Source organism: Micropterus salmoides, unplaced genomic scaffold (assembly GCF_014851395.1).
Source record: "Micropterus salmoides isolate LMB-PRFRI ecotype aquatic unplaced genomic scaffold, ASM1485139v1 Ms_hic_scaffold_2633, whole genome shotgun sequence".
NCBI lineage: Eukaryota > Metazoa > Chordata > Actinopteri > Centrarchiformes > Centrarchidae > Micropterus > Micropterus salmoides.
In genome coordinates this window covers 9,537-23,341 of record NW_024041855.1, presented here as the reverse complement: position 1 = coordinate 23,341, position 13,805 = coordinate 9,537, and the positions used below count along the sequence as shown (strand labels likewise).

At 38.7% G+C, this 13,805-nt stretch overlaps 1 pseudogene; it reads left to right on the top strand.

The window, feature by feature from the left end:
• The first annotated feature begins 1,062 nt into the window (after positions 1-1,062).
• Positions 1,063-13,182, top strand: LOC119919249 (annotated as a pseudogene).
• The last annotated feature ends 623 nt before the right edge of the window (positions 13,183-13,805 follow it).

Here is a 13,805-nt window from a genome sequence, read left to right as displayed (position 1 = left end):
CTCTAGCGTACATACACTCATTTTAAGGGAGCAGCCATGTTAACGCAAGGATAAACCTTTGTGTGACAGTGGAGATATGCTAACTGCATTACTGTGTGATTATGGGTGAGTAGGGATTGGCTGTGTTGAAGAGGATGGTACAAATCAAGTGGTTTGTACCCATTTCTACCTTTCCCGTAACAAACAGTTAATTGAAGCATTTGTTTGATTGTTAAGAATGCTGCTTTGCCCAAATATATTTACTGTATTGTGTTCTGAAACAAAAAATTACAACCATGTTCTGAAATTCTATTTCCACAAGAATTTAAATTAAAAAGTTCAGCTAGGTAAACATATAGAGGCCTGTGCTGATTAACGGACGATTGGTCTGATTTCTCTGGTAAATGCAGCTGTGCTGTGCAGATTTCCTAACCTGTTACGTAAAGGGATTTATGAGCATGACTGCTATAATGCATTGCAGCTACATCCTTAAAATGTAGTGTCAGTTGGATTCAAAGCCTTTAACTCCTCTGCAAAACAAAAACACCTATTCTCTGTCAGCTTAATACCTCTGTGGCAGAATCACCCCAGAATATAATGTGAAAATAGCTCTGTGCAGATCTCTGTGAGGTGCATGAGGATTTGTCACGGCACTTTGCTGCACAGGGGATGCTGTTGGTGATGGCAGGTGGAGTAACGCTACTGGTAATGGTGACTGAATGAGGGAGTGAAGCACCGCACGGAGCCTCTGTGACTCTATGCAGCCATAGTCATAAACAGGTGGCAGGAGAAATATGATGTAACAGTTTTTCAAGCTGTTGATGCAGTTCCTGGAAACATCAGCCAGTGTTGTGTCACTTCCCCCATTATAGACAATTTCAAATAAACTATACAGAAGAGATGCTGAGTGAGACTGGATGTTTGAGACCGGTACAGAGATCGATGTTTGGAAGTTAGAAATCTAATAATGACATGTCAGCCGAAATGTTTTCACATAAGAAATGGCTGCATTTTTGAACCCTCCTACATTTCATTTTCCATTTTTTCACTGCAAACTGTCAAATAAAGGCAAAAATACTATTTTTTTTTTTTTTACCTGTCAAACTACAGTATGTAATCGTGACACTATTTCTAAATGACCTCAACATATCTCTGCAGTTTTTGGTTACAGACTTATTCACAGATAACAATACTTCTGCGATAAGCAGATATCAGGCGATAATATCAGCATCAGTTAGATCTGTAGTATAGGCTGGGCATCTATACTTTCTTTAGCTAGTCCTGAAATAATTGATTGAGCAACAGAAAATGAATTGTCAGCTATTTTAATAATCTACTAATTCTTTAGGTAAAATCAACCAAGCCAATATGACTTACAAGTTCCAGTTTCTCATTTGAGTTTTGTCTTCTTTTCTCTGTTTTGTGTAATTTTAATCTGAATATCTTTATGTGTTAAGCTGTTTTAAACACATTTGAATGCACGTCCCTGTGATGGACATTTGTTGTGACAATATAATTAATTAATGAAAGAAATTATACACACATTTATCAATAATGACAATGATAGTTTTAGCCTAAAGTTAACTGAACTGTGGCGAGCATGAGAAGAAGTACTGTCTTAGCTAATGCTAATGTTAATTTTTCATGCAAACCCATAGAAATCCTGTCCTGTAAACGCGGTCTTCCTCCTGGACTTATTTCGGGTGCAGGTGTTGAAAGATGCTCTGTGACTGTAATGCAAAAGTCTTCATCGTGCACAACATGCAAAGCAACAGAAGGTTGGTGGCAGGAAGCCTCTTACATAGCAAGTGAGGCTTTAGTTTTGCTGTCCTGTCTAAGCTCCCAGCAATCTGCCCAAGTTTTCTCTCTTGTATACACCACAGTCTGAATCAGAAACTGAGTTTTCACACCTGCTCTGCTTTAAATGACAATTCTTTATATACCAGAGTTGGATGGTAGGAATCTACTTGTAAAAAGTATTTCTAATTTCTAAGCTTTGGTAAGCATTTGTGTATATCCATAAATATTAAGGAACCAGGGCTGTGTGATGCTAAATTCATTTGTATTGTAAAAAGGGTTGGATTAAGAAACTGTAGCCAAAGCCTACAGTTGGTCTTTAAAGAAGTTATTTTCAGTTGCAGTTTAATGAGATTATTGCCTTTCTGTTGTGTTGCCTAATTTTTGTCCTAATTACCAAAACAAATTTCAGATCGCTTTAATACAACTACAGCTATTTTCAGGATGTCAGAAAAAAAGGAAGAATGCTCGTTATAATTTCCCAGAGTCCAAAGTGATGTCTTTAAATGTCTTGTTTTGTCTGACCAACAGTCCAAAACCCAAAGATATTCAGTTTGCTATCATGAATGACAAGAAAATAATAAAATCCTGACATTTGAGAAGCTGGAATCTGGAACCAATGGATGTTTAGCATTTTTTTCTTCGTTTTCTATCAGTTGACTAGAGAGACTAATTGTTGCAGCTGTGGACATTATACAAAAATACATTGAACTTGTATTAATCATTTTCAAAGTTTAACTGTTTAGTTATATTTTCTGTAACATATATCTCACTAAGTGCTGTTTCAAAGCTTACTCCACAAAAGATATGAATATATAATTCATGGGGAAAGATAATTTCTGTATTTTAGTTTAAGTGTGGTGTGTGTGTGTGTGTGTGTGTGCGCGCAGGTACAGGCGATGTTGTGGCCATTATGATCCCAGAGCCTAAAGGTCGTGAGATTGTGGCGTTGCTGGAGCAACACATCAAATCATGTTATACATCACCATAGGAACCCGCAACCTGCAGAAGTACGTGAGCAGAACATCGGTAGTGTTTGTCTCCATCTCTTCATCGTTCTCATGATCATCTCCCTCGCCTGGCTTGTCTTCTACTATATCCAGAGGTTCCGCTATGCTAATGCACGAGACCGCAACCAGGTATGACTGTGTGCACTTTGCTCAATCAAAGTATAACTCGTTGTATTTCTGTGTAAAAGGCTTCCTGACAGGGCTGTAGTGCTGTGGTCTCACTCACACTGAGAAAGGCTCTTACATTTTTTCCATTTGCTGTCAGCTCTGTACGGCTGTGAGGAGAGGCCAGAATTAGCCTGAAAGCTGGCCAAACAGAGACGTGGCAAACCAGTGAACCATCAACCAACTCCGCTTTCTAGTCCCTTGAGCTGACAGTGCAAATACTTTTTATAATAATGGCTATTGCCATCTCTATATTACAGACGTTCCTGTGACATCTATAATGACAGTTCATCACTGGGCCTGTTATGATAGGAGCCGGAGCCATGACAACTGTTTGCATTTCATTTTGATTTATGTTGTACAAAGAATTCAGCCATTTTGAACAACTATGCTCTTGATTTATTCCCAAGGGAGCCAAAACATTTATGGGTGCTATTGTAAAACTATATCTCAATAACGCCACTGCCTTTCTGTGAAACTGCCGCCACCTGTTATGTCTTTGTTTTATTGTTATAACCACCTTTCTTTAAATACTTTTCCCTGTCACAGTGCCAAAAATACAAACCACATTAACTAATTTACCCGTAATAAACAGAAAGTAATACATTGTCAAATTTATTGCTGCCTGTAAAACATTTACAGAACACTGTGTTAAAGAAACAGTTTGTTAATACCTCAAAGAATGACCTCATTGTTGCATACATTACCAAAGCAACTAGTTCCCTTTACACACTTCTCCCACCCCGGCAGCATTTTCAAAACCATCAAGAGTTGAAGTTAAATACCTGATGTCTTATTACATAGAAAGTGACATTGTATTAAAAGTAATTGGTGTTTCAGTTTGTCTCCTGGATCTGTTTTCGTTTCTAGTCAGTGACAGTGGTTCAGCTGTGGTGTTTTATACTCTGATCTATTTGCTTAACACACAGTCGGTGATGTCGTCTCTTCTCTATTCATTTCCAAAGTTAAGAAGCACAATCGACAAGCCCCCAGCCTGCAAAGCGACACGTGATGTTTGATCCTGTGAAATTTCATGTTTGTACACGTTAACATGACAACAGCAGTATGCAGATACAGTGCATCTGGAAAGTATTCACAGCGCTTCACTTTTTCCAAATTTTGTTATGTTAGCCATATTCCAGAATGGATAAAATGAAAATGAAAAGAGTTTTTTTTTTTTTTTTTTTATCCAAATCTAATCTACAGCAAATTTAATAAAAAAAAAAAACTAAACTAAAGGACATGTACATAAGTATCCACAGCCTTTGCCATGACACTCAAAAAAACCTAAAAACGTAGTGGGGATGTTTTTCAGCAGCAGGAACTAGGAATCTAGTCAGGATCAACGGAAAGATGAATACAGCAATATACAGAGACATCCTTGATGAAAACCTGCGCTAGGGTGCTCTTGGCCTCAGCTTGGGGTGAAGGTTCATCTTCCAACAGGACAATGACCCTAAGAAACACAGCCAAGATAACAAAGGAGTAGCTACAGAACAACTTTGTGAATGTCCTTGAGTGGCCCAGCCAGAGCCTTACTCTAAAAGACTTGAATGGAATTTGTGCCAAAGGTGCTTCAACAAAGTATTGAGCAAAGGCTGTGAATACTCATGTACACCCCTCACATTTTTGTAAATATTTGATTACATCTTTTCATGTGCCAACACTGAAGAAATAACACTTTGCTACAATGTAAAGTAGTGAGTGTACAGCTTGTATAACAGAGCGCTCTGAATACTTTCAGAGGCACTGTACCTCACCGTCTACAGACCAATGAGATACCTACAGTATATCGCTGTGTCACTGACTGTTTTCACAATTTCAAAAAAAATTCTGGCCATGTCAGTAATCAAGTTTTTTTTTTTTTTTTTTTTTTTTTTTTTTAAATGTCATCAGAGACGTTTAGGAGATGCTGCAAAAAAGGCCATGAGTAAGCTGCAAGTACGCACCATTAAGAAAGGAGACAAGGTAAATGATGTTCCCCTCACTGCAAACAGTACATTTCACTTTAACTGTGTGTGTTGTGTGTGTGTGTGGTGTGCGTGTGTGCGTGTGTGGTTGTCTATGTTTATTTGGTATATAGATATTTGTTGGTCTGTCATTTTGTGTCTTTTTAATTTCTGTGTTCTGTGTTTCAGGAGACTGAGTCAGACTTTGACAACTGTGCAGTTTGCATTGAAGGTTATAAGCCTAATGATGTCGTAAGGATATTACCATGCAGGTAATGTTTGTGCGCTAGGCTTGGACGGTATCACAGTATTGGAGTATACCAGAGTATTTAGAAATCCTTACAGTATGACTTTCAATACTGTCAAAAATACTGACACTCCTCTTTATATTAAACTGATACGGAGATGCTGTATTGAGTGACGTTGTGTTAAACTGCCTGACATCAAGTTTTGATCTTTGCTGTACATACTATAACAAGCGTCTGTATTTGTTGTTTACATGAACGTAAAAAGTAAACACATGCACCATGGCTACGATATCTACACATTTCACTGTGCACTGCATTGTAGCTGTCGTTTGTTTTCAAATTAATAATTTCTGCACTGGCTTCTTGTTTGGTCAGACATGTCTTCCATAAGCACTGTGTAGACCCATGGTTACAAGACCACCGGACGTGTCCCATGTGTAAAATGAACATCCTTAAAGCTTTGGGAATCCTAGTAAGGTCCTTTTTGATTTATTGTGGTCATTTTTGCCTCATACATGCATATAGAAAAAGTAAAATTCACTGCTCTCATTTCTCATCAAGACTAAAGTAACTCTGAAGTGCAAAACATTAAAGCGACGAATACTTGTAAAGACATTTTTTTACATTTTACAGCTGAACCCCGACTGTTCAGACGACATTCCTCCAGACTACGAGACATCTGTCGGAGGTCCACCCACAAACCCCATCAGTGGGGCTAGTGAAATCACAGTTAACGAAAGTTCGGTGGTTCTGGATCCAGCCGGAAGAGTGATTGACCTACAGCAGTTCCATCCTAATGCAGAGACAGACCCTCCGGCAGGGAATGAGAGCCGCATCATCGCCAGCAGTGAGTACAGACATCACACATTTTTAACAGAGTGAACTGACAGTCAGTGAAAAAGGGATGTTAACATAAAACTAAGATGGATTAATGCAGATAAAGTTATGACCAACTGCTCTTCAGTGTCTCTCTGTTCATTTATTTGTGTCTCCATTATTAAATCCACAGCCTTTGACTGTTGCCTGATTTTGGTGTCCTGTGCTTGAAAATAGTTTGGGACAATTCTGCAGAAAGAAACAGATGAGACAAGATTTTTTGTCCCCCATCTCCCAGCTTTCTAACAGTATGCTGATTCTGGTTTTATACCCCTTTCTTCAGTCTTATCATTTGAGGATTGAATAGTTTATGAGGTCGAAAGCAGGCCACCAGCCACCTGGTCAATATTCCCTGGTTCAGATCCTCCTGGGTAATACAGGAGGGTAAGAATAGCATTCCCTTCCCAGAAACTCTCAACCTAACCCACATACCCTCAAATACTTGTTATGTTAAAGTGTGTTGTACACACAGGATTTTTATATTTTTATTTTTTAGAGAACAGAAAAAGAGTAGTTGTAACATTTGGGCTCACAAGCATTTGGGCTTGGAAGAAGAAAAAGCTCTCACTTTTACGCCAAATCTGTAAATCCATGAAAAGTCAAATTCAGGCCATTTGTGGATCGTAACCAAGTTGGTCTGTTTATTAATTAAGCTTGATGTAAACCTAGTGGTTTTATTGTTGTTCCGGCTGTTTTTGATCACTCAGATGCACACTGTAGGGTTTATATTCAAACTCTGCTTGAAGACCTGGAAAGAGCAGGGTGGAACGATAAAGAACAGATCAATAAAGAGTAAACTGTGCCAAAGTCCTGCTGCTCAGCACGGCAGACCGGCTCCAACACTTTCTGCTTACTGGCACAAACAGTATCCATACTTACAGGGCCTGATTTACTAAAGGTTTGCGTGAGTAAAAACGTGTGCAAACTGGATATCACCAGCAAATTAACACCTGGGCTGATGTACTAATGGTGTGCACGCAGAATGAAGTCTTTCAAAAGTGCAAGATAGCGCCTGTTGTTCATTTAGTACTTTTGCCTTAATGAATATACAGTTTGGGGCTTTTCAATTTTATTGTGCAAATTAGTGGGAGGGTAACATGCAAATACATTTATTTACTACACGCAGTGTGATCTACCAAGGCTAAACGCAATTTCATGTGAGTGCAACAGCATTTATATTTAATACGTTTGAGAGGAAGGTGCAAACCGCCAAGTGTTGCGCAGAGATGGCTTCTGTTATTGTTGCCAGAAGGAGACACAGCCATAATGAAAGAAAACGTAGAGAAAATAACAATATTAGATAATATTATTCTATATCCAATGTATTGAAATAAAATTATTTTATTTATTCGGCGAAGTATATGAATTGAATTGTTTTTTATTGTATTTTCCTTTAGCTTTGGCAATACTCTTGTATGACCATTCATGCCAATAAAGCAAATTTCGTTTCGACCTGATTTATTTTCTCCATGAGATGGAAGAATTTAGAAAGTTGTGTAGCGCTGTGGAGAGCCCCCAGCTGCAGTGAATGAATCACGCGTAAAATTCATCCAGCCAGAGGGAACGATCACCAACTGTTCATAGCGTGCCGGTCGTAATATAGCGACACAACCAATTGTAGGTATCGGAGAGGGGGTGGAGTGTACAGGGCCAGTTACAGGAGATCACGGAGTGACCGGGCACGGTGCGAACGGTCAGTGATTGTTCCCTCTGGCTGGATTGAAGCATGATCTGCTGGCATTTCCTCGCGTCTGGGTCATTCCAGCATACTGTAGCTGTTTCTGCTGGGGTTTCCCAAAGCAGTTTTTCCAGGTGTTCTGTCCCAAGTACTTAGTGCAATCTCAGGCAGGATGGGCAATACGATTTCCACATACTCGGGACGCACTGAACGAAACGAACGAAGATTTTTACGCAGTGGCTGCTTTCCCTCCCGACTCTCCATGGCGGAAACCATTAAAACGCACAAAACCCTCATTTAAATACTGCCACCTCCATTGTGTTTGCTCCTGTTGTCATCTACGCAATAATTCTTAGTAAATCACCCATAACAGGTACTAAAATTGCACAATATTTTAGAATGCACACGCAATTTAGTAGGATGTTAGTAAATCGGACCCACAGTGTATTGTCCAGTCATTCTTAATGTCACGTAAAATTGCACATTAAAGAAAACTTTCCAGAATTGATGGTATGATGAAAGAGGTTCAAAATGTCAGTTCTCTCAATCCCAAATTGATGATTTGAGAGAGATGGAGAAGAATGTTGGGGTCATATTAATCACAACTGCAGTCTCTGTCCTCTCAGTGAATGAACTCTGAAAGCAAATATATCCTAAATGAATAATTTTTTTTTTTAAATAAAAAAGTCGACAAAACAATGTAATTATTGACGGGTTGATGCAGGACAATGCCTGTGAGTCTTGGTTTGATACTGAACAGACTGTTAAACTGAAAATTGATCCAAAGTCTACTGAAATTGAAAGAGCCCACCGCACTGGAAATGTAGACAAAATGTAGTGGAAAGGTACAAAGACACAGAACTCCTTCTTGCCAAGGTGAGAGCTCACTTCAAGAACACTACAATTTATATAAATGAGGACTTTGCTGAATTGCTAAGGAAGAAGAGAGCAGACCTCATTCCAGGAATGAAATAAGCCAGGGAACGAGGAAATTATGCTGTCATTAACTTTGACAGACTGCTAGTTAAACACCGAAAGCTTCAGCAGATGACAGAAACCACAAAGCATGAGTGAAGGCAGGACACCAATACATATGGTGACTATTTTTAACATCTTTAGCAAATACCATGACGTTATCTTCACCCAACTAATGTGACACTATTTACCAAAACATTGCTACACCCTCTCTGGCTTATTACGTGCAAACGCTGCCCTGTATGATCAAAGAAATGGACCTTTTAATAGACTCCATTTAATCTTGCCCAATTAAATATTATAGAATTAACTAAACATAAAAGTTACATACAATAAATTGTATCCCCAATAAAAAAAATAAATATAAGCAGATTCCTAATTTTAGGTTGATGAATGAAGTGTTACATATATATTACATGGGTTTAGAAAGAAACAGTCAACATGTATGCCGCTTACAAATTGAATTAATGAAATATTCAGTGGATAGAAAGGAAAGCACAATAAGTATCTTTTATTTTATTGGACTTATCCAAGGCCAAGGACACGGCTTTGGTTCAGCTGTAAATGTTCCCCTTACCAACATAGCAACATGGACTAGAGCAAGAGTTTCAGAGTAATTAAAAATATAATCTGAAACAAATGTATCTTTCATCCATAAAGTTCTAACTGAGCTCTGTCTCTACATCACAGTAACAACTTTATGTCCACTGACTGCCTGGAGGGTAGCTAGTGTATGGAAGGGAGTAGAGAGGTGTGTGCTGCAGCTCAGTGTTTTTCCACCGTATGTTTTTGAGGGCGTGTCAGACTAGCCGCTTGGCAAGCAGTGTGACCCGCATTTTGCTTTCATCCTTGTGTCGTCACAGGGATGAAAGGGACTACAAACAAACTGTTTTCAGGCAGAGTTTTCTGTGGGAGATGGGAACTCCATTTGGGCTGGACTTCGAGCTTTTTACTATTACAAACCTATTACATGCACAAAAAAGATATATAACACAATAAAGGAGAGGGGAAAAGCCAAAAAGCATAATATGACCTTTTTTCTTTTTCTTTTTTTTTTTAAAACTAGGTCATCTTTTTTGGTTTAAATCAGGGATAACATCCCCTTAACTAATGTGCATTCTACACGATTCCTTGGCTTTCAGCGTGATGAATTATTATCTTGGAAACCTCATATCAGGGCCATAACCACAATAGAGTATTGCTATAGAAGGCAAAACCCGTCACTTAATCAATACTGAGGTAGCAATCATGCTGATGTTACTGAACAATTAATTATTGTAATATTGCTTGGTCTGGTACCCAGTAGACCAAGCTTAAGCTCATAAACCATATTCAGAAACAAAAATGATTTGTATACATCAAAAACATTCCTCTCAGCCTCCCCAGTGTTCCCCAGTGTTTATCAATTGAACCATCTGCAGATTTTTTTATTTGTTCATAATTCCTTAAAAAGAACTCTTCGCCCCTTCATTTCATTACAACGATCAATTTCATACTTATTCTCACGTAGCATAATTTGCATAATTCCAAATCTCAAAAGTAAAATAATATAATGAATATCACATGGTTGTTTTTTTTTCTCCTTTTATCTTATGACATATTTTCTCTAAGGCATGTCACATGAATGTATGCTCTGTGTATGCAATGTATACAGATTGTGTAGACTAGATTGCTGTAACTTTTTTTTTTCCTATAATATGCTGCCCAGAGAATTCCACTTTTCAAACACAGGGAGAGTTTTTGGGAAATTCTTCTTCACATTCCCTTGCCATTCTTGTATCATTTTAAAAAAAAAAAAAAAAAAAAAAGAAGAAAGAAATAATATGTAGTAAATAAAAAAACAAAACTGTTTTCCTACCTTTTGTTTTTGCTGTCATGGTTGTACAGTATCACCTGAAGCCCTTTTAGTCAGTTCTGTGGATTAGTATAACTGGTCATCTGTAGTTGTGTTAGTCACATAGTGTTAGTCACAAGTGTTAATAGGAGGAGATTTGAGCATACCGTGTTTTGAAAGATGATCAGGTTTGCTATTTTCTATTGAAAATGGAGATTCATCTTGTTTAGCCATATATGGCTAAAGATGAAACGTATTTTGTAAAAACAATTTTGATAGTCTTTATGAAGAAACCAGAAACATAAGACCATCACCCTGATAGTTAAAAACGTTTGGGGAATAATGCTAGTTATATTGGAGAAGAGTTATGTGACGTGTTTAGTTTTGATGGACTTGAAGTACCTGTTCCATCAGCTTTCTAACCTAAAGTAATAAATTGAGCTGCAATGATAAGACAATTAATTGACGAGTTGTTTGAAAGTTCAGTTCAATATGAAAATGTGCAAATTTTCTTTATCTTATTGTTTTTTATGATTTTGAGATTTTCGACTGTTATTGCATTTTGAAGAAATCACTTTGTCTTTTAACAATGAAAGTTTTAGCTACAATGTTATGTTCATGTTAATGTTGTGCTCCATTTTGCTTCCAGAGCACAGGAATGGATGAATGAATGTTATGCGACGGCACTAATTGGAGGCAAACATAAATCTAGTATTTATTCAGCTAAATACTGAAGATTAAAAAAATACATCATTGTGATATAGTACTTTACAATTTGCCTTAAAGGGACTCTTCTTCAAGGCACTCAGAAGAATCTGCAAGCACAAAGAGTTATGTTTACTTTTGTGTGCTTGACAAGCAGTAGATCAGCTCAGCACAAGCGGGTTTTCTCCTCGAGACTAATTAGTTTGTAAATTGGATGTAATTTGTCGTATGTCACAGCGATATTGAGCTAACGGAGACAATATCACCGACAGACAGTTAGCATGAGATGAACAAGCCGATGAACAAGCCTGTCAGGATTTCTGTTGCTGTGGTTGACAGTGATAGAGGACCGATTGTGTTGCATCTTTAGCCTGAATGATGAGGGCTGTCTTTAATGGTATTGCAGCTATCATTCTTTCCAGAGTCAGCCATTTACTGGGTGTGTACTGCAATCAGGGTCCCAGAAAAGTACCTGATTTGTTGCTGGAATGTGGGACTTGCTTGTTGCTGTTTTATAGTTTTGGGGGGGGGGGGGGTTATGTAAGCAAAATTCGTTTAAAGCTAATATTAGGCTGCAGCAGTCTGAAGCTGTCCGTAAAATTAAAGGAAACTCATCAACGTGTTAGACCATTTCTTCCTCATCCATCCAATTCTGTGAAAATTCTAAGGTGGATTTCCTGAAAATCAGCAAAAGAAAATGCAAATGGATGTGTTTCTATCCACTGTTTTGTGAATATTTAGCCCACTCTCATCAATCTGCTTACAAATACAAATAACACGACTTTAGATTTTTAAATTGCGCGCAGTGCATACACCAAAGTTCAATACACGTTACGTAAGTTACTGTTTTCCAACACATAAGCAAGTAGTTTTGTTTCCTAAATTGGGTCAAAGCACAAACAAATGAAAACAATGTAGAAAACATGATGGAAATATGGTATTTGTTTCATGTATTAATTTGAGGAACGTTACTGTCTCATCAGTCCACATGGACTCATGATCATGACTAAAGTCTGTTTCCATTGCACTTTATCGCAACTTTTCCACCTCCGTCACAAACAGGTGGATGGAAACACAAATACTGAGAGAGGTGAGACGCGATAATGGTTCAGATGGGGATAAAGGTAAAATATCAGTGTTTTCTTGAGAACTTGTTTCGGCTGCCCCAAGTGGCCAAAAAAGTTAGTGAATGTTAAATGACGATGACGTATAAACCCAAAGAACTCCACCTCAACATCTTGACTATAGAATATTGTCCATGCTCAGAGATTGGTATATATGCATCCTGCAGTGGCCTGTCAAGCAATAATTTACCTCCCTCTCTCCCCGCTCAGGTGAGCACCAGCCTCCGCTGAGCAGTGATTCAGACACTTCTATCATCATGGGCATGGAGGTAGGCATATCTGAAGTGGACCTGTCCACGGAGCAGGAATGTGAGGGGGCGAAATCCTGAGCCAGTCGAAGCTCAGAAAAAAAAAACAAGAATCACCAGGAAAAGGAGGACAAGAGCAGGACCGGGTGATCGGGGCCCCCCAGCGATTCGCCTCGTCTTTGGCCCCTGGAGGAAGTGACTTCCCAGAAGATGGGAAAATGAGCAATACAACATAGCAGCACAAAAACACACAGTTCCGTATTTACTGTGTCTGTGGACATGTTGCTTGCTCGTTTTCTAGCAGTCACACCTCACATCATTTTATTGGTTTGACTGCCATGGTGACCAGACAGCCAATCTCACATTGTTCTCACATTGTGGTGGCCCAGTTTTAGTCCACATAATGTTTTCACACCCATAAATCTGGCATCTGAAATACACATACAATAACTGCTGAGATGTTGTAGCCCTCCACAGTGCTGAGAAGGCAAAATTAGTTTCTCCTCACTCTGGCAACCTAAACCTACTGCTGGACACAATGTAAGCACAGGAGCAGCAGGGCTGACATGATTAAAAAAAAAAATGTGCAGATTATTTTATTGCCTGGTAAGAGATCACTGCCAACATTTTCCAGAAGTAATTTTACTGATGTGATAGAGACATAGCACTTATCAGCAGTGTTGGGCAGTAACGTGTTACTGTAATATTACTTTTCCCAGTAACTAGTAGTGTAACTAATTACCTTTCAAAAAAGTAATATTTTTACTAGTTACTAAGGCAATTTAAGCTGCGTTACTCGTTACTGAAGGCACCATCCTTGACGTGATTCCACGACTGTGCGGCAGCTCAGCGGCACCGGACTTTGTTGTTCATGTCCGCTGATAGCCAAACACTAAAGGAAGAAAGTTGAAAGAGGGAGAGAGGCTTTCTGTCCACAGCTGTAAGTAGCTACTGCCATTATTGTGTCACAGTCGGATGCAAAGAACATTGTCGTCTAGTATAAACCAGCAAAAAGCTTTCAACCGCGAACATTTCTACATCTGATTTATTGATGCGTCTGCTAAAGATGCACAGCGACGTGAAACTTACAGAAAGAAACTCCGGCAGGAGCTGTCACTGATGCTTGGACTCGTCGGGAGAGAGGGGCTTTCATGTAGCGTTTTGTAACTACTGAAAACAGCTGTTTAAAAGTCGGGATTTACTTGCTTTTTTTTTTT